At 41.5% G+C, this 24325-nt stretch overlaps 1 long non-coding RNA gene across 1 annotated transcript in view; it reads right to left on the bottom strand.

The window, feature by feature from the left end:
- Positions 1-24325, bottom strand: part of LOC115858518 (uncharacterized) — a 68919-nt gene that overhangs the window by 35933 nt on the left and 8661 nt on the right. The window lies entirely within an intron of this gene.

Raw genomic sequence — 24325 nt, forward strand, 5'->3', positions numbered from 1 at the left:
TTACTCTCTCAGCAACTTTCAAGTACGCACTACAGTGTCATTAGCAAATACTATGCAATTATAGTATAGTCACCCTGTTGTACATTACACCCCCAGGATTGATTTATTTTATAACTGGAATTCTGTACCCATTTCACCAACTCCCCAACCCTGTGCCTCTAGCAACCACCAATCTGTTCTCTGTATCCATGAATTAGGTTTTTTAAAAATTAATTATTCAGGTTCCACATGTAAGTGAGATCATACAAGATTTGTCTTTCATAAGACATAGCATAATGACTTGGCATGATGCCCCAAAGGTCCACCCGTGTTGTCACAAATGGCAAGATTTCATTCTTTTTTATGGCTGAATAATATTCTATTATAGCTCCATCTCTATCCCTATCATCAATCTATCTATAAAAATACATACACACCACAGTTTCTTTATCCATTCATCCTTTGAGGGACATTTAGGTTGTTTCCATATCTGGGCTATTGTAAATAATGCTGCAGTGAACATGAGGGTACATATAACTTTTTAAATTAGTGTTTTCATTTTCCTTGGAGAAATACCCAGAAGTGGAATTGTGGGATCATATGGTAGTTCTATTTAATTTTTTGAGGAATCTCCATACTGTTTTCCATAGTTGCTGCACCAGTTTACGTTCCCAACAACCTTTTCCCCCACATCCTGCTAACACTTATTATTTCTTGTCTTTTTGATAATAACCCTTCTGAGAGGTATGAGGTGATGTCTCATGGTTTTGATTGGCATTTCCCTGATGATTAGTGATGCTGAGCCTTTTTTCATGTACCTGTTGGCCAGCTGTATGTCTTCGTTGAAAAAATGTCTATTCAGATCCTCTGCCCATTTTTTAATTGATTTTTCTTGAGTTGTATGAGTTCTTTATATATTTTATATATTTTGAGTTCTTTATATATATTAACCATTTATCAGATAAATGTCTACGATTTGTAAATATTTTCTCCCATTTAGTAGGTTGCTTTTTCATTTTGTTGATGGTTTCCTTTGCTGTGCAGAAGCTTTTTAGTTTGATGTAGTCCCTCTTGTTTATTTTTGCCTTGGGTGCCAAATCCAAAACACGTTTGCCAAGACCAAGGTCAAAGAGCTTATTACCACCTACGTTTTCTTCTAGGAACCTTATGGTTTCAGGTATTTACGCTCAAGTCTTTAATTGTTTATGGTGTAAGTAGTGATCCAGTTTCATTCTTTTGCATGTGGCTGTCCAGTTTTCAATGCACCATTTATTGAAAAGAGTGTCCTTTCCCCAATGTATATTCTTGGCTCCTCTGTTACAAATTAATTGACCGTATATGCATGAGTTTATTTCTGAGCTCTCTATTCTGTTCCACTGGTATGTGTGTCTGTTTTCATGCCAATACCATACTGTTTTGATTACTATAGCTTTGTAATAGAGTTTGAAATCAGGGAACATGATGTTTACAGCTTTTTTCTTCTTTCTCAATGTTTCTTTGGCTATGCAGGGTTTTTGTGGTTCCATATAAATTTTAGAATTGTTTGTTCTATTTCTGTGGAAAATGCCATTGGAGTTTTGATAGGGATTGCATTGAATCTGTAGATTGCTTTAGGTAGTAAGGACATTTTAACAATATTAATTCTTCCAGTCCATCAGCACAGTATATCTTTCCATTTATTTGTGTCTTCAGTATCTTTCATCAATGTCTTATAGTTTTCAGTGTACAGTTCTTTCACCTGCTTGGTTAAATTTATTCCTAGGCATTTTATTCTTTTTGATACAGTTGTAAATGTGATTGTTCCTTTAATTTCTCTTTCTGATAATCTGTTATTAGTGTATAGAAATGGAACAGATTTCAATGTACTAATTTTGTATCTTGCAACTTTACTGAATTCATCTATTAGTTCTAACAGTTTTGTAGAAGGTCTTTAGGGTTTTTTTTTTTAACCTATACTATCATGTGATTTGCAACTAGTGAGAGTTTTACTTCTTTCTTTCCAATTTGGATGCCTTTTATTTCTTTCTCTTGCTTAATTTCTCTGGTTATGACTTCCAACACTATGTTCAATAAAAGTGGCAAGATGGGCTTCCCTGGTGGCGCAGTGGTTGAGAGTCTGCCTGCCGATGCAGGGGACATGGGTTCGTGCCCCAGTCCGGGAAGATCCCACATGCTGTGGAGCAGCTGGGCCTGTGAGCCATGGCTGCTGAGCCTACACATCCAGAGCCTGTGCTCCGCAGTGGGAGAGACCACAGCAGTGAGAGGCCCACATACCGCAAAAAAATAATAATAATAAAAATAAATAAATAAAAAGTGGTAAGAGTGAGCATCCTCATCTTGTTCCTAATCTTAGAGGAAAAGTTTTCAGCTTTTCACCACTGAGTATGATGTTAGTTATAGGCTTGTTATATATGGTCTCTATTCAGGTAAATTCCCTCTGCATCCACTTTGTTGAGGGTTTTTATCATAAATGGATGTTGGAATTTTGTCAAATGCTTTTTCTGCATCTATTGAGATGATCATATAATTTTTATCTTTCATTTTGTTACTGTGATGTATCACACTGTTTTGTGGATATTGAACCATCCTTGCAACCTTGGAATAAATTCCACCTGATCATGATGTATGATCCTTTTAATAATGTATGGTTGAATTTGGTTTACTAATAATTTGTTGAGGATTTCTGCATCTATGTTTATCAGGGATATTGGCCTATAATTTTCTTTCCTGGTGATGTCCTAATCTGGTTTTGGTATCAGGGTAATACTGGCCTCATAAAATGAGTTTGGAAGTGTTCCCTCCTCTTTTTTGGGAAGAGTTTGAGAAGGATTAGTATTAATTCTTCTTTGAAAGTTGGTTAGAATTCACCAGTGAAGCCATCTGATCCTGGACTTTTGTTTTTCTTGGGAGGTCTTACTGATTTAGTCTCCTTACTAGGAATTGGTCTGTTCAGACTTCCTATTTCCTCATGATTCAGTCTTGGAAGGTTGTATGTTTCTAGGAATGTATCCATTTCTTCTACGTTGTTCAATTTGTTGGCGTATCATTGTTCATAGTAGTCTCATGATCCTTTGTATTTCTGTGGCATCAGTTGTAATGTCTCCTCTTTAATTTCTTTCAGCCCTCTCTCTTTTTCTTTTGATGAGTCTCACTAAAGGTTTGTCGATTTTATCTTTCAGAGAACCAGCTCTTGGTTTCAGTGAAATTTTCTATTCTTAGTCTATTACTTCATTTCTATTCTTAGTCTGTTATTTCATTTATTTCTGCTCTGATCTTTGTTATTTCCTTCTTTCTACTAACTTTGGGCTTTTTTTGTTCTTTTCTAATTCCCTGAGGTATTAGGTTAGATTATTTGAGATTTTCTTGTTTCATGAGGTATACATTTATCACTATGAACTTCCTTCTGAGAACTGCTTTTGCTGCATCCCATAGGTTTTCATGTGTTATACTTCCATTTTCACTTGTCTGAAGGGTTTTTTTATTTCTCTATGGACCCACTGATTTTTTTCAGTAGCTTGTTTAATTGCCACATATTTGTGAATTTTCCAATTTTATTCTTGTAATTGATTTCTACTTTCATAGCACTGTGGTCAGAAAATATGCCTGATATGATTTCGGTCTTCTTAAATTTGTTAAGCTTTTTTGTGGCTTAACACATGGTCTATCCTGGAGAATGTCCTATGCACACTTGGAAAAAATATGTATGTTCTATTGCTATTGGATGGAATGTTTTGTATATGTCTGTTACATCCATCTTGTCTAATGTGTCATTTAAGGCATATGTTTATTGATTTTCTGTCTTAGTGATCTCTCTATTGATGTGGGTTATTAAAGTCCCCTACTATTACTGTATTGCTGTCTGTTTCTCCCATTAGGTATTAGTATTTGCTTTGTACATTTAGGTGCTCCTATGTTGTGTGCATAAATATTTACAAATGTTATATCTTCTTGTTGAATTGACCCTTTTATCCAAAGAGGTATTCTTTTTTTATATATATATAGTGATCTTGGGGTCTTCTTATTTTTTATTTTATTTATTTTTGGCTGTGTTGGGTCTTCATTTCTGCGTGAGGGCTTTCTCTAGTTGTGGCAAGTGGGGGCCACTCTTCATTGCAGTGCGCGGGCCCCTCACTATCACGGCCTTTCTTGCTGCGGAGCACAGGCTCCAGATGCGCAAGCTCAGTAGTTGTGGCTCATGGGCTTAGTTGCTCCATGGCATGTGAGATCCTCCCAGACCAGGGCTCAAACTGGTGTCCCCTGCATTAGCAGGCGGACTCTCAACCACTGCGCCACCAGGGAAGCCCCCAAAGAGGTATTCTTAAGTGAGAGGGCTAGTGACCAGTATCCTTGCTGAAGACAGTAAGACTCAAGACTCCCCTTTGTCATTTAAGCATTTTAAAAAATTACAAAGTGTTAGTAAAATGTACCATCTTATAGAGAAAAGTTACCTTACAGGTGGGACAAGACACCAAAAAATGCTAATTCTGCTTACTTCTAGAGTCCAGCAAGTTAAAGTAATGTAGAAAACACTGACACAATGTTAAAAATAATCAAAGTATTGATTCACAAAATAAAGCTAAAAAGTAGACTATAGCTCATCTGAAGCTTAGTTCAGAAGAGCAGACTAGGTAAAAAAAAAAAAAATACTCATATTAAAAATGATTTCATTGCAAAGTCTATCCAGCTCCTTTCACCTTCACGTTTACCCTAATGCTTATGGTGTCTCCTCCTCCCTACTCAATAGCAAAAACTAAAAGAGTCACTCTTTGGATTAGATACATTTGTTTGGGACATTTTTTTCTCTGTGGAAGATGGAGGAGTCTTCTAGCATTGTCTCACGAGTAGTGCTTAGCATATCAGATTACCTCTTGAAAGCTGTAGTAGACTGTCACCAAAGCTGGCTGCCAACTATGCCTTCTGTGTTGGTTTGCAAATGCTCCTTTTCTTATCAAGAGGTGGTATTTGTATCCCCCATCCCTTGAATTGGTCTGGCCTGTGACTTGCGTTGCTTAATAGAATGAAGAAATGACACTCTGAGAATTCCAAGCCTAGGTCTCTAGAGGTCTGATCCCGTAAGTGAGGCCCAGCCACTTCTCAGCTGTTTAAGCCATTCCAGCTGAGTTCACAGACATCACAGGACAGGGAGGAAAACCATCCACACTGAGCCCTGCCCGAATTCCTGATCCACAGAAACATGAGCAAATAAATGGTTTTGGTTTCAAGCCACTAACATTTGGGTAGTTTATGATACAGCAGTAGATAACTGAAACAAAGTATAGACAACCTGGCTCTGGAGGATTTGGGGTAAAGTGATTAAAAATATCAACTAAAAGAAGAAAATGGCATTGAGAAAGTACATTTGTAACTTGGGAAATAATCCTCCTTTTGGAACCTGGTAGAGTGAATGGGGGAAACAAACTTATAGCAATAATGCAGAGACTCTAACGTGGCTGTGATGGTATCTTAGCAAGAGTTCTCCTCCACACCTGTGTTTTGTTTCTTTGTGCAGCTTAAAATGATCATGAGTAAGCCAGGAAAATTATGACTATTGGGGCTATGGCTCTAGATCGGGGAAACAAAAGGTCTTTAAACTCTCAATAATGATAAGCCCATCCCATGTTGTACCTTTATGACTGTTGGGAGAGTCAAGTGGTTCTTTGGCTCCCAAGACTGTTGCTTGAGAGTGTTAGCTTATATCTGAGTAGAAACATAATTTTAAAATTGTGAGTATGAGAATTAAAAAAAATTCTCATCCTCATCTAAAAATCCCCATCTACAAAATACTTCAAACTTGTTGCCATCCCAGTTTTTTCATTTAATTAAATGATGGGCCAAAGAGTGAATTAGATATCGTAGCAATTAGTCTGCCTTTTTAATTGCTTTTTCTATCAGTAGAGCCCCGAAAAGACTGCTGCTCTCTTAGTACATCTCCCTACATTTTTTGGCCTCATGTCTTTCACTTTTGACAAGATTTTCCAGCCACCTAACCTCCTTTGCTTTATTGATTCCACTTAGGCTGCCTTCAAGAGATTCAGATAGTGACTGAGCATGAGACGGAGGCAGGGTGCACCTTGACTGCCTTGCAAGGACCAGGTCTGATCAGTTTGGTGGTCCAGGGGGGCCATGGACAGACCTTTGGAAAATGTGAATGCAGATCTGGAGGACAACACTCTTCTAAAAGGGGCATACAAATACGAGCTTTCTCTTTTACCCTCTTTTTAAATTTTAATTTACAAATCTAGTCACAGAAAAGTAAAAGTAGATAAGCCCATTCAGAAGGCACTGTTGTGAGGTGGGAGTGGGTTTGGGGAAATTGTTGACATAAGGATAGGAGAAAAGAAGTTGCAGCAGCAAAATATCTCAGAACAAGTCATTTCACACTCTTTAAGCACTATTAGTATTTAGTAACCAGTCATCTCTGATTAAAGAACTGCGGAACCTGAAAATAGTAGTCTTAGCAGTTCTGAGTTAGACATTACCTCCTTTTTGAGTTTGGTCAGTGAGAAAAAAAGTTGGGAGGACATGCTGGAGAACTGTGAAATTTCTACTCTCCTGTCCTAGGTGAAAAAAAAAAATCAAATTTCTGATTCCTGGAAGCTCTAAACGTTAAGTCAGGGGACATTTGGCAAGTCTACCAATTGCACAATAGAATTGGAAAGAAAATTAACAGTGTGGTTGTTTTCATACTTATGAACAATATAAGTGCTATCATTATTAGTATTGTATGCCTTAAAATACAATGCAAACCGACTCAAATATACAACATCATATATAAATACCTGGGAATTGCTTCAAACATTAAGTGAGGAGGAGTTGAGGGCACACAGATAAAAACAGTTGGAGAAAGTTATGCAAACTTGGAAATAAAAGGATGATGCATGTTTTTTCAGTGTCTTTCCTGGAATATCATCTACCAGGTCCACCCAAGAATGATTCAATTCTTTGGTTAGGGTTCAGCAAACTTTTTCTATAAAGAGACAGACAGTAAATATTTAGGCTTCAGGGGTCACTTAGACTCTGTCACTAAAATCTGCTTTGTATCGGAGCTAGGATCTGTTCTAAAATGGTAAAAAGTCAAGCTTAATATCTTGATCAGAAGTATTAATTCATGAAAATACGGCCTGATCTTGCTTCTCTCTTGTGAAATGGATGAAAAAGTCAAATACATTAGTATACACTAGTGGCCTCTAATTAAGAAAAAACAGATGAGTAATCATTTACCTTGTTTTATTGGGTTACCAACAAAATAATTTATTAATTTGCCATTTTTTTATTGCTAAGATAGTCTTATATTCAGCTTTTTGCCACAATGGTGGTGGATGCATCAGAGTTGTGATACTTTATTTCCTCAGTACTAAGACACCATCAGTTATATTCTGCCACCAACTCAAAGCAGTTAAAATTTTTTTTTTTTTTTGATTTTCAAGGAGGATGTTAACCCATCATTTACCACACTCCAGCAATGAGGCAAAGAAAAACATGCATGCGTATGGTCTTGTTATGTGTTATTATGTATTATATATTTATTAGGCCCTTTGCTGGGCACTTGAGATCTGGGTTCTTTTATCTTCTTCTCACGTAAATATTGTCACATTTTATAAATGAGCAAATAATTTCATTCCATTGTGATCAGAGAGCCTACTTTGTATGATTTCAGTCCTTTTAAATTTATTGAGGTTTGTTTTACTGCCTATCATATACTCTATACTGGAGAACGTTCCCTTTGAACATGAGAAGAATATGTATTCTGCTGTTGGATAGAGTGTTCTGTAAGGTGTCTATTAGATCTAATCAGTGAAGTCTTCTATTTCATTGTTGATCTTCTGTTTAGTTGTTCTACCCATCATTGAAAGTGAGGTATTTAAAGTCTCCAACTATTATTGTTGAATTGTCTGTTTCTCTCTTCAGTTCATCATATTTTTCTCTGTGTCTTTTGGGACTCTGTTGTTAGGTGCATATATGTTTATATTTGTTAACCTTTTCTGATGGATTAACCCTTTTATCATTATAAAATGTCCTTCTTTGTCTCCAGTAACAATTTTTATCTTAAAGTCTATTTTATTTATGCTTTGAATAGTTTTATTAAAGTAAAAATAGATCCGTATTTGATCCAGAAGATTCCTCACAAAATTTCATTTCCATCTGCAAGGCATTTGACCAATAAACATGCCAGACATTCCTAGAAACGCACTGACAAAGCGCATATGATTTTAAAGACATTCTCTAATCAAATAAAACAAGATCCCTTAAGTACAGGAAAAAAAAGTCTATTTTGGTTGTTATTTGTATAGCCACTCTAGCTCTTAACTGGTTATTTTTTGCTTGGTATATCTTTTTCCATTCTTTCATTATGAGCCATTTTGTATTTCTAAATCTAAGGTGTCTCTTAGAATATAGTTAGATCGTATTTTTAAATTCATTCTGGCAGTTTCCACCTTTTGATAGAAATGGTTAGTCCATATACCTTTAATGTAACTATTGATAATGTAGGACTTATGTTTACCACTTTATTATTTGTCTTCTGTGTGTCTTATGTCTTTTCTGTTTCCCTATTCTTCCATTACTGACTTCTTTTAAATAATTTCTGGTACACCATTTTAATTCCCTTGTTTCTTTACTAAATTCTTAAAGTTATTTTCTTAGTGGTTTCCCTGGAGATTACAATTAGCATCTTAACTTAAAACAACCTAGTTTGTATAATGCCAAATTAATTTCAATAGTATACAAAAACTTTGCCCCAGTAAACACTTCCTTTCCTCTTCCTTTGTGCTATTATTTATCATGCAAATTACATCTCTATACAATATAAGCCTATCAAAAGTTTAATCATCATTGTTTGATGCACTGTCTCTTAAATTATATAGAAGGAAAGAGTTATAAACAAAAGTACATTTATACAGTCTTTTATAATTCCCATATATATTCTTTATTTCTTCCTATGGATTCCAGTTACTATCTAGTATCCTTTCATTTCAGCCTGGAGGATTCTTTTTAGTATTTCTTGTAAAACATGTCTGCTTGGGACAAATTCAGTTGTTGATCTGGGAATGTCTTAATTTCTCCTTCATTTTCTGAAGGATAATTTTGCTAGATATCAAATTCTTATCTGACAGGTTTGTTGTCTTGTTTGGTTTTTTGACCTTTCAGCACTTTAAATATATCATCCCACCACCTTCTAGCCTCCATGGTTTAATTTGGGACATTAATCTTATTGAAGATCCCTTGCATGTGATGAGTTACTTTTTTCTTGATGCTTTCAGGAGATTGACTGTGATGTGTCTAGGTGTGATCTCTTTGAGCTTATCTTACTTGGAGTTCACTGAGCCTCTTGGATATGTAGATTAATGTTTTTCATCAAATTTGGAGCACACCTTCAGTGCTGTGGAAAGCAATTCACAACTCTACCTTGGCCTTCACTTCCTGCTTTTGCAGAGCTTTAAGGTCAGGCAGGTCTTTCCTGGGCATGCACACTGCCCTGCACATGTGCAAGGACTTTTAGGTCTTCAGTAATATGCTGTAGCTTTTCAAAGCTCTCTATGGACGTCTTCACCGGTTTTTTCCTTTTTCAGGTTTTTTTGGTCAGCTTCTTGTTAACCTCAATTGGTATGACTGCCTTAGATAGCTATGATGTTAAACAATTTTTGCTGATTCTTTTCAACTAACACCTTGGGGATAGAGTTGTTCACACAGAGCTGGTCAAGTTAAGACAAGCCCTGAGAATGGGGCCTTTCCAGAGAGTGAGATTCAAAGAGTGACAGTTCTCTGGGGCTGGGGCTTTTGGGGGAGCTACAAACCCTATCTACCCCTAATCTGCAAACCCAAATCTGCTAGTCTGCTGGATCTCAGAGATAGATAGTATAGTTGCAAGGCTGTTGTTGTTCAAGGCTACCACAGAAGTGGAGAGAGCATAAGGAAACTGGTCCAGTTAAAATGCTGCCTTATTCCTATCAAGATTCAGCTGTTCTTGAATAAACACTCCTTGGATTGTTGCGATCCTTTGCTTAGTTTCTAGAGTTCTGAAAAAGGTGATTTTGGGCAACTTTTGCCAGTATTCTCTTTGCTTATATGGAGTAGTGGATTTTTAGAGGTCATTATTCTACCATTCCAGAAGCACTTCTCCAGATGAGGAAATAAAGGTTCAGGTAGGTTAAGTAGTTGCCCAAGGACCCAGAGCCAAGCAGCACCAAAGCCAGGATTTCAAATCCAAGGCTCTATTTTACACTCAACTGCCTCTCCCTACAACAGTTTTCTGGAACATCTCATAAGAGAATAAGCAGTGGTTACAAAACCTCCATCATGTACATACTTATTTAGACAACATTTTTAACAAAGCCCTGTCACATGAGTCTCCATTCCTGAACTTTGTACCAATTAAGCAGTATCATCTGACCCACCAATATCATCTTCTATAAAATGTATTTCTGCCACAGGCATTTTATTCCCCTCTCACTCTAGTTTGACTCTTACTCAGCTGAAGCTCTATGCCAGCATCTCCTTAGCACTTATGATGAAGGTTTACGTTGGCAAGACTTATTTTCAGGATGAAATTGAGTACCAGAGTCAAATAAATATAAGGTCCTTACCCAAGCAGAATAAACAGTGTGCTACCCCGGGGCTATTAGGCACAATACCTGAACTTTCTATAAATTTTTCAGTAACAAGTGAGCAGCAGGTAAGCGTCAGCTCTCCATGCTTGCCAATTAATAGCTGAAGAAGAGGAGATACCCAGGGTCTGGAAGAACTGAACAAAATTATGTTCAAATTCCTCTTGAACTAGAATTGTGCTTCAAACATCCTACATTCTTGAGCACTGACCTGTAATAAAAGTAATGTAGAAGGTAAATCTTTTACCAGGGTGCCCAGCTGCACTATTTATTACAAAACCTGAAGTGTCGGGATGGAGAGTCATTTGCTGCAGTGGTATCAGTATTACAGCTCTTGACATCTCTCTTTATGGGCTCAGTTGACCTGAAATAAGAAAACCATTTCACATACTAACAGGGCATTTTTCGATGATCCACTTTGACCTTTGCCTCTGGGCTTAGCAATAAGAGTGATAAGATGACATTTTTAATAGAACAAAACCCAAAGAATTTAAGCTTAAGGGAACCTAAATCCAACAATGCAGTAGCCATGAACATTTAATTAGTTAATACGTATCTCTTTCTGCAGGGATTTTAGTCCCTGCCTGCACACTAAAATCACCTGGGAGCTTAAATAAAAGTCCTCAAACCAATTAAATCTGAATCCCCCCAGGGAGGGACCCAGCCATTAGTATTTTTGAAATGTTCTCCAGTTGATTCTAATGTGAGAACCACTATGTAAAGATATTAAGGACACACACACCAGAACTAGCGTTGGCAGATTTCACAAATAAACAGTATAAGACATGTAGTTAAATCTAAATTTCAGATAAACAAAGAATTTTTTAAAATATAAGTATGTCCCATGCACTATTTTGGACATACTTGTATAATTATTTGCTGTTCCTCTGAAATTCAAATTTAAATGGATGTCCTGTATTTTATCTGTAAAACCTACACAGGACAAAACTGAAAATTAAACAGTAGGGGCACAAATAAAGCTCCACCAACAGAGAAATTTCGCTGGTTAGTTTCTTATCAAAAAAGAAGATCACCTGGAACATAACAAAAAGAAAGTCATGCCAGGCCAACGCCATCCTGAGGGAGAGAGTTTTCAAGTCCTGGAGGAGGAGGGAGAGCCACAGGAATGTTGCAGGCAGGCTTCCTTAGTGCCTCTGTTAGTTTGCTACGGCTGCCATAACAAAACACCACAGATTGGGTGGCTTAAACAAAAGAAATTATTTTCTCACAATTCTGGAAGCCAGAGGTCCACGGTCAAGGTGTTGGCAGGTTTGGTTTCTCCTGAGGCCTCTCTCCTTGGCTTGGCCTTTTTTGCTGTCCTCACGTAGTCTTTTGCCTGTGTGCATGCATCCCTGGCGTCTCTTTGTCCATATTTCCTCCATCGGACTAGGCCCCACCCGCGTGACCTCATTTTACCTTAATTACCTCTTTAAAGGCTCTATCTCCAAATACAGTCACATTCTGAGGTAGTGTGGGCTTGGATTGACAAGTGATTTTTTGGGGAGACACAATTCAGCCCGTAATGGTGCCCCTCACTGGACTGCAGGCCTGCGGGAGGCTGTGGGGTGGCATGGTCTGATGTCCTCTTCCCAGTGCCACCCTAGCCCAGGAGAGTGACTGTGCCCCTGAGCTACCAGGCAAATGGAAAGGGGAGTTTCTGAGGAAAGCGACAGGAGGGCAGAAGAGGATCCACTCTTTTCTGGGAAGAAAGGGGTTAAGAGTGATGCCCTCAGATGGGAAGAGGATTAGAGGAAGGGAAGGGGAACATGTTAAACCAAGAGGGATCGTATGCAGAAGAAAGGAATATGAACACACTACCCACTCTTCCGGAGCTTGAGGGCACTAGGAAAGGGAGTAGAAATCATGATTTCTAGAGCCAAGGGGAAAACCGTAGAAACTGACCCCTAGCAACACTGCTGACTGTTTCCTCTGTCCCTTTTAGGGGGAAAAAATTGCCTCAAGTTTTATGACGCTTTGCACAGGACACAGAGAGGGGCCTGCCCTGTCGTCATTTTATTGAATTCTCGGGCTTGGTCAGCCTTTAAGAACACAGTTCATTGTCTCCAAGCAGCTGACCTGGGTTTTACTGCTCTCGGGCATGAATATGCATGGTAAGGAGCCCCAGATGTGCCGAGGCTGCTGGCAGGTTTTCAGGACTTGAAGGCGCACAAGCACACGCGCCGGTCTGCTCGGGTTTTAGGCGGTGCCAAGGGAAAGAACAGCCAAGAAGTTTCCCTCCTGGGGGTTGTTACTGCGAGTCCATCCCCGCCGGATGCGTGGGCTACACCTGGCAGGGAGGGCTTGGGCGGGTGCAGAAGGACCTGGGGGAGGACGAAATATTGACCTAGGGTTTTGGATGAGGGTTAAAGCACAGCACTCTCCTATTTTCTCACGTTCCACGTTTGCAAAGAGCTCGGCGGGGAACCAGCTAACAGTGCAAGGGGGAAATCCAGCCACAAAACCACTGAACTTTTCCAGGGTGGTGAGCCGCTGAGGTTCTTGTGCCCCAGCTTCTGGCACCTTTGTCCCCGGGCCCACCGCGCGCTCTGGGCGGAAGGTCGCCGGCGAGGGCGGCCCAGGGGGCTCACCCGTCCCGAGACTGGCTGCCTGGCCCAAGGCCAACTCCCGCCGCAGCCACTCTCTGCCATTCAGACGTGAGTGAAGGCTCCTTAATAGGAGTGTAAATAAAAACCGGGCTGAGAAATGAGTTTTCCATGCCAGCAATCACCGGCCGAACCTCGGCTGTAAATAGTCTGGCGGAGCCGCGCAGATGGAGTCCCCGCACCTGGGGGATCGGGCCATCTCTGAGCAGCGCCAGGGCCACAGCTGGGCGCAGCCCAGACGCCAGTCCTCCGGGAGGCCGCGCGCCGGGCCTGGATTCTGCAACCACAGATAACGCGCCGCCCGGCGGGCCCCCTCCCCTCCCCCGCACTGGAATCATCCTAGCCTGCTGTGTCCTTGGGAGGGACGGACCGCCAGGCCCCCAAATTTATGGTCATTGGTGTAATAGCTCTAACGTGATTTATCTGACCGCAGAGGAGATGGCAAACGCCTGGAGATGAATGATCGGCCGGGCAGGCTTTGTGCATTTCTGATTGGCCTTATTAATTTCGAGCAGAGCTGGGCAGCAGCCTCTTGACTGAGACAAGGAAGTCAACTTGGCAGCAGCCTCTACACAGAGCCAGTTGGGACCTGGCAAAGGTTTAGCTTTGGCACAAACTGAAGGAATAATGTATTGCTTAAAAATTCGGGGAGTTTGACAGAATGTGCTAGCATACTGATTAAAGCAGATTTAGTTTGAGAGAGGGTAAGGATCTTTTGATTTGACAAATTCCTTCTCCCCCCCCCCACCCTTTGTGTCTGTATAGGCCTTGGGGGTAGAAGGGAGAGCAGGAAGAGGATTTTTTTGTTTATTTTTAATGTTTGAGTGAGGGGCAGGGGGATGCAACACTTACTGCTTAGAAGGGAAGGAATTTGGGGGAATCATGGGGCAAAAACGTATCCAGAACATCCTTCTAAAAATGTTATATTTCACAATCATTTGTGTGGGAAAAAAGATTTCTTGCCTTTTGCGTTCTCTTCAGACATCACAACTAGTATTTATGGTATATATAAATTACTGGATAAGCACACCAGCGTACCACACTTTCAAGGTCATTACTCTGTGTCACTGTAGTAACTGTCGTTTAAATGTCACCCTTGAGTGATGCAACTTAGCCCCTTGAATAAAAGGGACTAAATAAGAATATTGGGGGAGTTACAATATTTAGTGGAAACTATTTCCATATGAATGAATTACAAATTCAGTAGGGGTGAATATGCAATTTAAACGTACACATATTCATTTACTGTATTTGTGCGTGTAGGACTCAAATGTAGACACACAGCACTAGGCAACCCCCCAAAACAATCCTGAACACCCTGTTCCTCAGGGGAACCAGAGCAAAGCCAGAGTGAGAGCAAGAGAACGTGACTGCTTGGGGAGGGGGCAGGTTGGTGTCACACGTGCAGCGGCACAATCACTTCTTTCATTTATAGCTCTAACCAGAAAAATAGACTGCAAGCAGCTGAGTACCAATTTCTTTTGCTGCCTGAACCGATGAGTGGTTGCCTTAAATGTCATTGAGCTGGAAGGCTGTGCATTTCATTCCCTGCCAGGTTACAGGAAGCTTTGAAGCAGATCGAGAAGGCGCCCAGTAATTGTCCTGCCACCTATCAAGGTGGGCAAGTGCAATCCTGCCAGGTAGAATTGGCCCAGTGGGGGATGAGAGCTGCCTGTCATCACTGAGGAATCTCATCAAGTGCTGCTTGAGTAGAAATGAAGGTGGCCCGTTTAGTCCTATGACATGAGCCAAGTAGAGCAGAAGGTAAGGGTTACCTTCCAGAACAACAGAAATGGATTTGGAGGTTAGGAGCGGGGACTTGTTTGGGCCACAGGCCATAGAATATGCACGCGACACACAGGTCCTGCGTCCAGCTCCCCAAATGTGTAACACATGAAATAAGTCCAGTTAGCAGAGGTATGAAGGAGTGCTGTGGAGAATCAGAGATTAAGAGTCTAGAAGGGGGGGCTTCCCTGGTGGCGCAGTGGTTGAGAGTCCGCCTGCCGATGGAGGGGACACGGGTTCGTGCCCCAGTCCGGGAAAATCCCACATGCTGCGGAGCGGCTGGGCCCGTGAGCCATGGCCACTGAGCCTGCGCGTCCGGAGCCTGTGCTCCGCAACAGGAGAGGCCACAACAGTGAGAGGCCCGTGTACCGCAAAAAAAAAGAGTCTAGAAGGGTCAGGGAAGGTTTTCCGTGTTGACCACTGCACTGGGTCATAAAGGATGAGTAGCAGTTGGTCCAGGATAGAGGGTGAAGGTCATGCCGGCCACGGGTGGATCATGGAGCATAAAGGAAAGGAGGCAAAGAACAATCCTGTTTAGTGCCTGATGAGGATCCTGTGAGTACAAGTTCAAGCTGCATCTCACCTCTTTGTGAAACTAAACGTTTATAAGATGCTAGAAATTTCACCCCCTAATAAAGATTAGCAGTCAGGTGTCTCCTAACTTTCTCAAGACCATAATGGAAAACCATGTATGTTTCTTTAAGCACATCTAGCTGTAATGACTGCAAGCAAACCAAAACCACAAAAGAGAACTAAACTCTGAACTCTGAGTATTAACTGTTTTTAGCTTAAAATAATCCTTCTCCACTAATTTGACATGTGACCCAGAGACAAATACTAAGTGCTGTCTCTCCAGCTTTCCAACTGAACTCTGGTCTCTAAGGACAGACAGGCTGGCAGCGAAGCAGCGGCGTTCCCTCCATCCACACAAAGGTCTGGCTCTGCCCCTCCGCCTTTCCCCACTGGGCTGCTCTCTGGACACTGCAGGAAACTCATCTGTCATCACAACAAAAATCAGCTCCGTTCGTTTGCCGTCTTTTGTTCGCCGGGAAGCTCCCTCCCAGGCCACTCGGTAGACGCTTCTCTTTCTTCCTCGGCCTCCCAGCCTCCTCCTCCCTCTGACCTGCTCGTTGTCAAAGATCGGAGTTATGACTGCGGAACTGACTGCTGCCCTCAGTTAAAGAAAAAAGGAAAGCACCTCCTTTGTCTTACTTCAGTCCACCTCACAGGCTGTGTCTTGTATCAGCTCTAGTTTTCTCTATAAAGATGTAGTGGTACTAATCTTGTCTCAGAGAATACACATTGCCTTAGTTGTGGGTCCTGGGCCATCACAAACAGCATTCCCAAGTCCTCTATTCTCATATGCAGCCCATTTCCTATCTTACCTGAAAGTAGCTCCTTCCCTTTTTGGCAGTATTGTTTCAATACTTCCCTGTGATTTGGATTTGAGCTTTTTCAGAGGCTTCCTTGAAGGAATCACAGTGCCTGTGTATCAAGGTCAGGAGCCTGTATAGCCCAGGGGCTTGCCAATGGGTCTTGCACTTGTGAACAGCAGTCCTGGGTGACTGACAGGCCTTGGGGTTTTATTTATTCATTTTGCAAACTTTACAGAAGCCCCTTCACTTTTCTTAGGGGATGTGGAGAAGAATAAGCCTCTGGTCTCGGGCCGCAGACCTTAAGTGTGTAACGCTCACGTGAGAGAGTACAATGAGAGAGGTATGAAGAGAGCTGTGGAAAATCAGAGAACGCGTTTAAGCGTCTGCAAGGAAGCAAATCTCTCCCACATGAGTTGGTCATGGCACTGGGTCCGGAAGGATAAAGAGGAATCAAGGGGAGAAGGGGTAGAAGGTCACGCCAGCCACGGGTGGAAAAACAAAGCTTAAGTGAGAGGAGGAAAAGTAGGACAGGTGGAGAGAAGAGGCAGGGAGGCATCTATGGGGTCGATTAGAAAAGAGAATAAACAAAGGGAAAGATGGACATGGACAGGAGTGAAAAGGGGAACCAGTAATTGTCTCCACTACTACTTAGCTAAACCCATGCCTTGAATAGCCAGGTGCACTCCCAGGGCAGACACCATCATGACTATACTATATCCATTTCACCAAAAGATGTTGAAGCTTCAGGAAACGAGTGACTTAGAATGGTCACAATAAGTTACTAAGAGCATAAGGCAGATATAGAAAAAGGACAAAAAGACCCAGGCATTAAAAAGTTGCGAAGAAAATACACTGAAATGGTATTAGCTCTGGGTGATAGGATTATGAATTATTTTAATTTTCTTCTTTTTAGTTATCTGGATTTTCTGTCCTATGGTGAGCATGAATACTACTTCATAGGCTACTAATTGAGTAATCTTTAATAAAACATTTCCTGATAAAAGGGTTCCTAAAGTTTATTTAAGTTCACGATAATGGTATCTGATCCTTAAATAGAAAAGCAAAGGTAAAAATCTAGGACTGTCTCATTCAGTGTGCAGGCTTTGTACAGATAATTTGGGTTATGTCTCATTTATACGTATGTAAATAGTGCAGCCACCACCATCCTCCCTCAACAAACAAGGGCAGAGACAAACCTACAGCCCTCTTAGTATCCCCCGCCCCTAAGGCAACACCTCGCATAAGCAGATGCACATTTAATAAATGTTTAACAAAGGATTCCTAGACCTCTGACCTTAAAACCAGGACGCTTTCCACTACAAGAGTGATTCTCGTACTTCAGCATACATCACAATTATCTGGAAGGCTTGTTAAGACACAGAATGCTGGGCCCCACCCCCAGAACTTCAAATTTTACAGGTCTGGGGTAGACCTGAGAATCTGCATTTCTAACAGGTTCCCAGGAGATGCTGATGCTGTTGATCTGGGACCAGACTTGGAGAACCACTGCTCTTTCATACTGTCTGCAGGTGGAAGGATCCTAAGGGCTGCCTGCGGTCACACATACTTTCACAACCATGGCTTGAAAGAATGCTCCAACAGATACCACGAAGAGTCACAGCTAAAATAGCTGGCAGAGAGGTGAATGACCACGAATGCTTCTAATTCAACAGCTTATTTATTACATTTTGTCCAGAACTAGGACTCATTGTTTGGTATCTTCAGAGATCATGGAGTTTGGTCATGGAGTCCAGAATAGCACACAGGAAATGGAAAATAATGATATGTACAGTGGGATGACAAAACGTGTGGTACTGAGAAGTTCTATGAGAGAGAAGGGAGAGACCAAGGTCAACTAGACTTGAAAGGCAAACTTTACTGAAAATCTAGTTTGAGACCTTGGAGGACGCTGTTTAGGGTATTTATTGCTGTAGAGCAGATCACCTCGAAATTTAGTAGCTTAGAACTACTATCGAGGTACTTCCCTGGTGGTCCAGTGGTTAAGACTTCGCCTTCCAATGCAGGGGGTGCGGGTTCGATCCCTGGTTGGGGAGCTAAGATCCCACATGCCTCGGGGCCAAAAAACCAAAACATAAAACAGAAGCAATATTGCAACAAATTCAATAAAGACTTTAAAAATGGTCCAGATCAAAAAATCTTTAAAAAAACCCAACAATAACTACTCTCCTTATCTCATGGTTCTGTAGGCTGACTGTACTCAACTAGGTGGTCCTGCCTGGGATCTTTCGAGTAGTTACGTCAGAGAGTAGCTGGGACTGGACTTGCCTCAAGGCTCAGCTGGGCTGGTTGTCTAACGTGGCTTCTTCACTCCCATGCTGATGGCTCAGCCTCCTCCACGTGGCTTGTCTGCCTGAACTTATTAACGGCAGTTCAGGGCTCCAAGAGATAGGAAACCGCCTGTCCTCTCTTAAAGAGTAGCTCAACACTGGCAGAGTGTCACTTCTGCTACAGTCTATTGGTGAAATTAGTCACAGTCTAGCCCAGGTTCAAGGGGGCAGAGGACTATCTCTCAGTGGGGGAGTGGCATGTGCACAAAGAAACTGATGGCAGCCATCTCTGGAGACAAGCTACCACAGATGGGCAGGCAGAGCAGACAACTTAGTGCATGAAGATGCAAGAACCAGATGGGGGCCAGGAGGAGATCTGAGAGCTTGTATACAAGAAAAATCAAAGGAGCTGAAAACCGAAATGAAGTGTCTGGGTCAGATCTGATAAACAACGGGGGAAATCACTGTAAGTTCTTAGGTAGCAAAGTGGCTTTCACTCACTCAACACACCCACGTGCATTGTTCGCCTGCTGGCATCAGGGTGGAGTGGTGTACATACAAACATACACAAGGCAGGCACGGGCCAGCCGCCACAGATCAGAGTTTAGTGGGAGATGCACGTGAGTGAACAGGCACTTACAGTTCGCTGTGATGACTGCTAACAAAGGGGAAAGTGTAGGGTATTATGAGAACATCTAACTCAGATAAGGAAGCAGGAGGGGAGAAGAAGGGTAGCTCAATTTTTTTTCTATTTTCTTTAAAGATCCCTCTAACAAAAGTTCCTGGGCAAGATTGGAGGAGGGAAAGACAGAAGCCAAGGAGACCAGTTAGAGCACTGTAGCTAGACAGGTGATTAGAATTAGACACTGTAAATCGCCATCTCTAGTGAATGAAGATGCAGCCCTGATAGGGAGTATGCCTAGAGCATGACGGGCGTTAAAGTTGTCACATCTTCCCTTTTAAAGATCTGGTCCTACCCGATATATAAAGTCATCTGATAAAACGTGTAAAATGACAACAGGTGGTTGGAAAGCACCAAGGCATTATTGGGCACACCTGGGAGATCACATCAAAGGCAGCTGTGTAGAGTGTTCCTTCTCATGCCCCGGAAGCACCTCCCAGATTCCAAAGAAAGAGCTTATTGTACTCTCAGAGGCACACGGAGTCACTGAGTAACCTTTCGGGGAGGAATTTTGATTTTTTTGTTCTTGTCTACATTAGATAAGCTCGTGTCTTTAGGACAACACCTGCAGTAAGTTGCTTATGTGCTGTTCCAAGGAAACAGGACTGCTGATCGTAATCCCAGAGAAATCGTTTTCCACCAGAAAGGGGGCTCCACTTGGTCCTCCGAGTGATGGTGCTGGGCCCAGCACCGCTTCCTACATCTAGTGTACCGCCAAATGCACAGTGGAGGATCAATGAATATTTGACTAGCTAGGGTGTATCAGACTTTTACAGATCACAGATGGCAATGGGGTGAAGTACACACAAATACTTAACTCTGCATCCTAAACTCTATGTCAGGAGCTCTAAGTGTGCAGTTAACTATTTAGAGAAATGGGGGAGGTTCTACTGTACTACCGAGGGCACAGGAATAATAGTTACACTGAGCCCTGGTACAGAGTACACTGGAATAACTCTGCTATGGAAAATGGTGACAGCTAAGTCAACAAGATGAGGTGGCATCTCCTGTTTGTCACTCTACCCATTACTGTTTCGAGCCTGTTTTCAGGCATCTCTTTTCCTTTTGTTCTTTGCTTGCTTTCATTCAAGATTCTTCCCCAGAGACTATGTGGGTATGGAAGGGAAGGGAGGGAATTGGTAGGAATGTCCATTTTCCTCTTGCTAGCTTGGGCTTCTGCTAGCTCCCACAGAGTAGAAGAGGGGACCTGGAGAGAAGACCACTGGGGAAAAGAGAGGTGGAGGCAGCACGAGGCCCGAGGCAATGTGGGGAAGAGCCCCCCTGGCCCAAGGCAGGGCAGAGGCTAAATACTGAGATAGGAAGCGAAGAGACCACGCTAAGCAGCAGCCAGCCGGCCAGCCAGCCGGCCAGCCTGCCCTTTGCTGGCTTTCCTCTCCCTTGCTTTTGCTTTGTCATTTCCCTGGTTGTGGCACCTTACTTGGAAAGAGAGGAGGAGGAAACTTGGGTTCATCAACTTTAGATATTTAGCTGTTCACAGTTAAATGCTATATTAGTTTTCTATTGCTGCTGTAATATCACCACAAACTTAATGACTTAAAGCAACACAGATTTACTATAATTCTGGAGGTCAGAAGTCTGAAATGGGTCTCACTGGGCTAAAATCGTGGTGTCGGCAGGACTTTCTGAAGGTTCTAGAAGAGACTACACTTCTTTGCCTTTTCCAGCTTCTAGAGGCGACCTGGGTCCCTACTACACTGTGATTGTATTGGGCTCACCAGTAATCCGGGATAGTCTCCCTATTTTAAGGGCAGCTGATTAGCAACCTTAACTCCATCTGCAATCATAATTCTTCTTTGCTGTGTAACCTAACATATTCATAGGTTCTGGGGATTTAGGATGTGGACATCACGGTGGGAGTGGGTGGGGTTGACCTCAAACACTGTATAACCTTACTGAAACTACACTGTTTCAAATTTTTCCTAGTACTCTTTGAAAACCAAGAAGAACTCAACGTCAGTTGTTTGTTTTTCCTCTTATGGGTTTGCTGGAAACAGAAGTAACAATCCTAACCATCTGTCATTTAAACAAGGGAAGATTTATTGCTTTTGACTAAAAAGACACTTGTCACAATAGCAATACTACACCCTTCCGCAAAGACAGAGCCCCTCTTGCAGGGGCTGCAACATCCCATCAGCATGTCACCTGGCTCCACTCTCTTACCTGTGCTGCACAGTTGCTCTTTGCCCTGAAAGGCAGTCAAGAGGATATGACACTGTAACAAAGGGGCAACATACAGATCCACCGGCCTGGGAGACCCAGCCATTTATTTGGATCAGTTTCATAGTTTCTATAGAATGGAAAGGCTATCATGCAGAATGACTCCTGGCCATTTATTTGTCGACTCAAGCAATGTGACACAACTGCTAGCAAGCTTAAGAGGGGTGCTCTAGTCCCAGACAGGCTAGACTTCAATCAACAAGAAAAGACTTGGATTGGCTACTGTTTTCGACAATGTTGGTAGACATCACAATTAAGCAGGGGGGATAAAGAGCTAACATTACCAAAGAATAATTTTTTAAGAAAATAATACATTCTGCATTTTATCTTTTTCTGAGCCATTTCCTGAGTATTCCTTTAACCTGGCAATAGGACCATTTCCCTGATGACAAAAGGCCATTCTTTAAGTGGTAAGGTTCATATACAATTTCAGGAGCGTAGAATGGTAATAGTGTGTGTGTGTGTGTGTGTGTGTGTGTGTGTGTGTGTCTGTGAGATTAAGATTGAAATTATATAAGTGTATTAAGCATGTGAAAGAGACTTTAGACTACTTCAAGTAGCTACCATTTATAAACACTCCTTGTGTCAGGACTTTGTTGGGCACTTTAGGTATATTATCTGTGATCCTCAGAACGACCTTTCATTGTAGGTATTACAAATAGGAAACTGAGGATCAATGAGATTAAGAAATTCACCTGAGGCCACACAGCTGTTAAACAGCAGAGAGAGGAAATAACCCTCTGGCCACCTGATCTAAAGCCCTCGCTCCCTCTTGCACAGAATAACTCACTGCTGGATCACCCACGCCTCTAAGGTTAAGTGGTGGCAATGGAAATATGCATCGATAGAAGTTGCACTGCCGAGGCCCTGACGTCACCAGGGTCTGTCCTCACCTCCTCAACCTACTAACTCCCCAGCCAGCACTGACTCCCCCAATTTCCTGATTAGTGACTTGCCTAGAGCCCCATGACGAGTCAGCAGGATGTAACTGTGAGTGTGCCTCTTGTTTCTGGTGCCACATCCCTTCTCCCCAGAGGTCAGGGAAACAAGAAGAGGGAAGAAATGAAGAAAGTGAGCAAAAAAGGTGTGGGGGGAGACAAAATCAGCACATTCATTTGTGTAGGAATGAGTAGCTCAATTTTGCAGATCACTGAAAAAGTTAGACATACTATTTGCCATGCAAAGACTACAGAGCACTGCCCTGCCACACTTGGAAACTGATTTTTCCATTATTTACTTGGCCTCATTATTAGACTGCATCCTCAGAGAAGATCTATCTTTTAACTCAAATTCAATAGTTGACCAAACCAAACAACTAAAAATGTTAATAAAAACAAACGAAACCAAAATCAACAAGAGCCTAAATATTAGGGAAAATTCCTTTTGTGAATTAAATTCATTTAGTAATAAATTCATTTTTAAGGTTAGATGGCTTCCTTTTCATTAAGGCTTTGCAAGCTTTTGATTTACAGAAGATGTTACTGTTAATGGAGTTCAGTTTTCCTGAGAATTCAGCATCATTTTTAAAGCTGAGAGTGCATATGCATTCTAATATTATGCAGAAACCATCTCCCAGGCCCCACACAGTGCACACTGCCCAACTGTTGTTGGAACCAGTCCTGCAGAATAAGTGGTCTCTCTAATTTATCTTATCCCCATAGAAGCTAGTATATTGGAGGAGTCACAGTGATACTCATTAATATTGGCTAAATAAAGAAATGTGTATTTATGTACACATATTCACTGACTCACAGAATTACACAAGCACATTTATTTTTCAAGGCAAAACAATTCAGGTAAAACTGCCCTCCTCTTTTCCCATACCCCTTCTTTCAAAAATTCTCTTCCTTTTAGGTTTTCTTCTTCAACACTGCTATTGACATTAATTTTAATTAGATTAGAATCCTCTACAAAATGCTGGGGAAGAGGAGACAAAAGATACATTTGACCTAGACTCCAAGCTTCACAGATGGTCCATAACATGGAGAAGAGCCAGAACAGATTTTAGCACAGCGTTCTACACTATATTCCATCCCTAAAGGATGGCCACTGTCTATTAGAAAAGAACATGAATGGCATGACTTGAGCATCAACTTCAGGGTCCTTACCAAAAATAGACTCAGGCAGCCTACAAAAATGCTTGAAATTTTAGTAACTCCACAGGGTAAACACTGAAGGTTGCTATTGCAATTATCCAAGTAAAATTTTTGTGTTAACACTTTAGTATTATTCATGTTAATTATCTGGTCACTCTGTAAGTCTTTGAAAAAATAAGGTAGGCAAGTTCAGAGTTTGGATGACAGTAATAAAATGCCAGAGAAAGTCTGGAGCATATGGAGAGGCCTGGTGGTGTGGAGGAGGGGCTGGGGGAGTAGAGAGCCCTGGTGAACAAAAAATCAGCAGGAGGGAACTGGACACCATGGGTAAAGATAATGCCACCGCAAGGAAAGAGAATGATAAGGGAAATCAGCATTTACAAAAAAATAATTACACACCAGGTAGGCCCTGTGTTCAGTACTTAGTATATATTAAAATACGAGATTCAAGACAAAAGAGAATTTTTGTGCTTACTTACAGTCACTCAAGCTACATTCAAATATATTTTTCTGTTGTTTTATTATGTGATTTAAAATTACAAAAAAAGGGGGTGGCGTAGAAAAGCAATGAGAATAGTACCTTTTCCTAGAGGAAAAGTACCCTTCCTCTTAGGTCTAAAAACCTGTGAACTAGAGAGACAAATTTTCTGTCCCCCACATACACAATATACATG

This window comes from Globicephala melas, chromosome 10, assembly GCF_963455315.2.
Source record: "Globicephala melas chromosome 10, mGloMel1.2, whole genome shotgun sequence".
NCBI lineage: Eukaryota > Metazoa > Chordata > Mammalia > Artiodactyla > Delphinidae > Globicephala > Globicephala melas.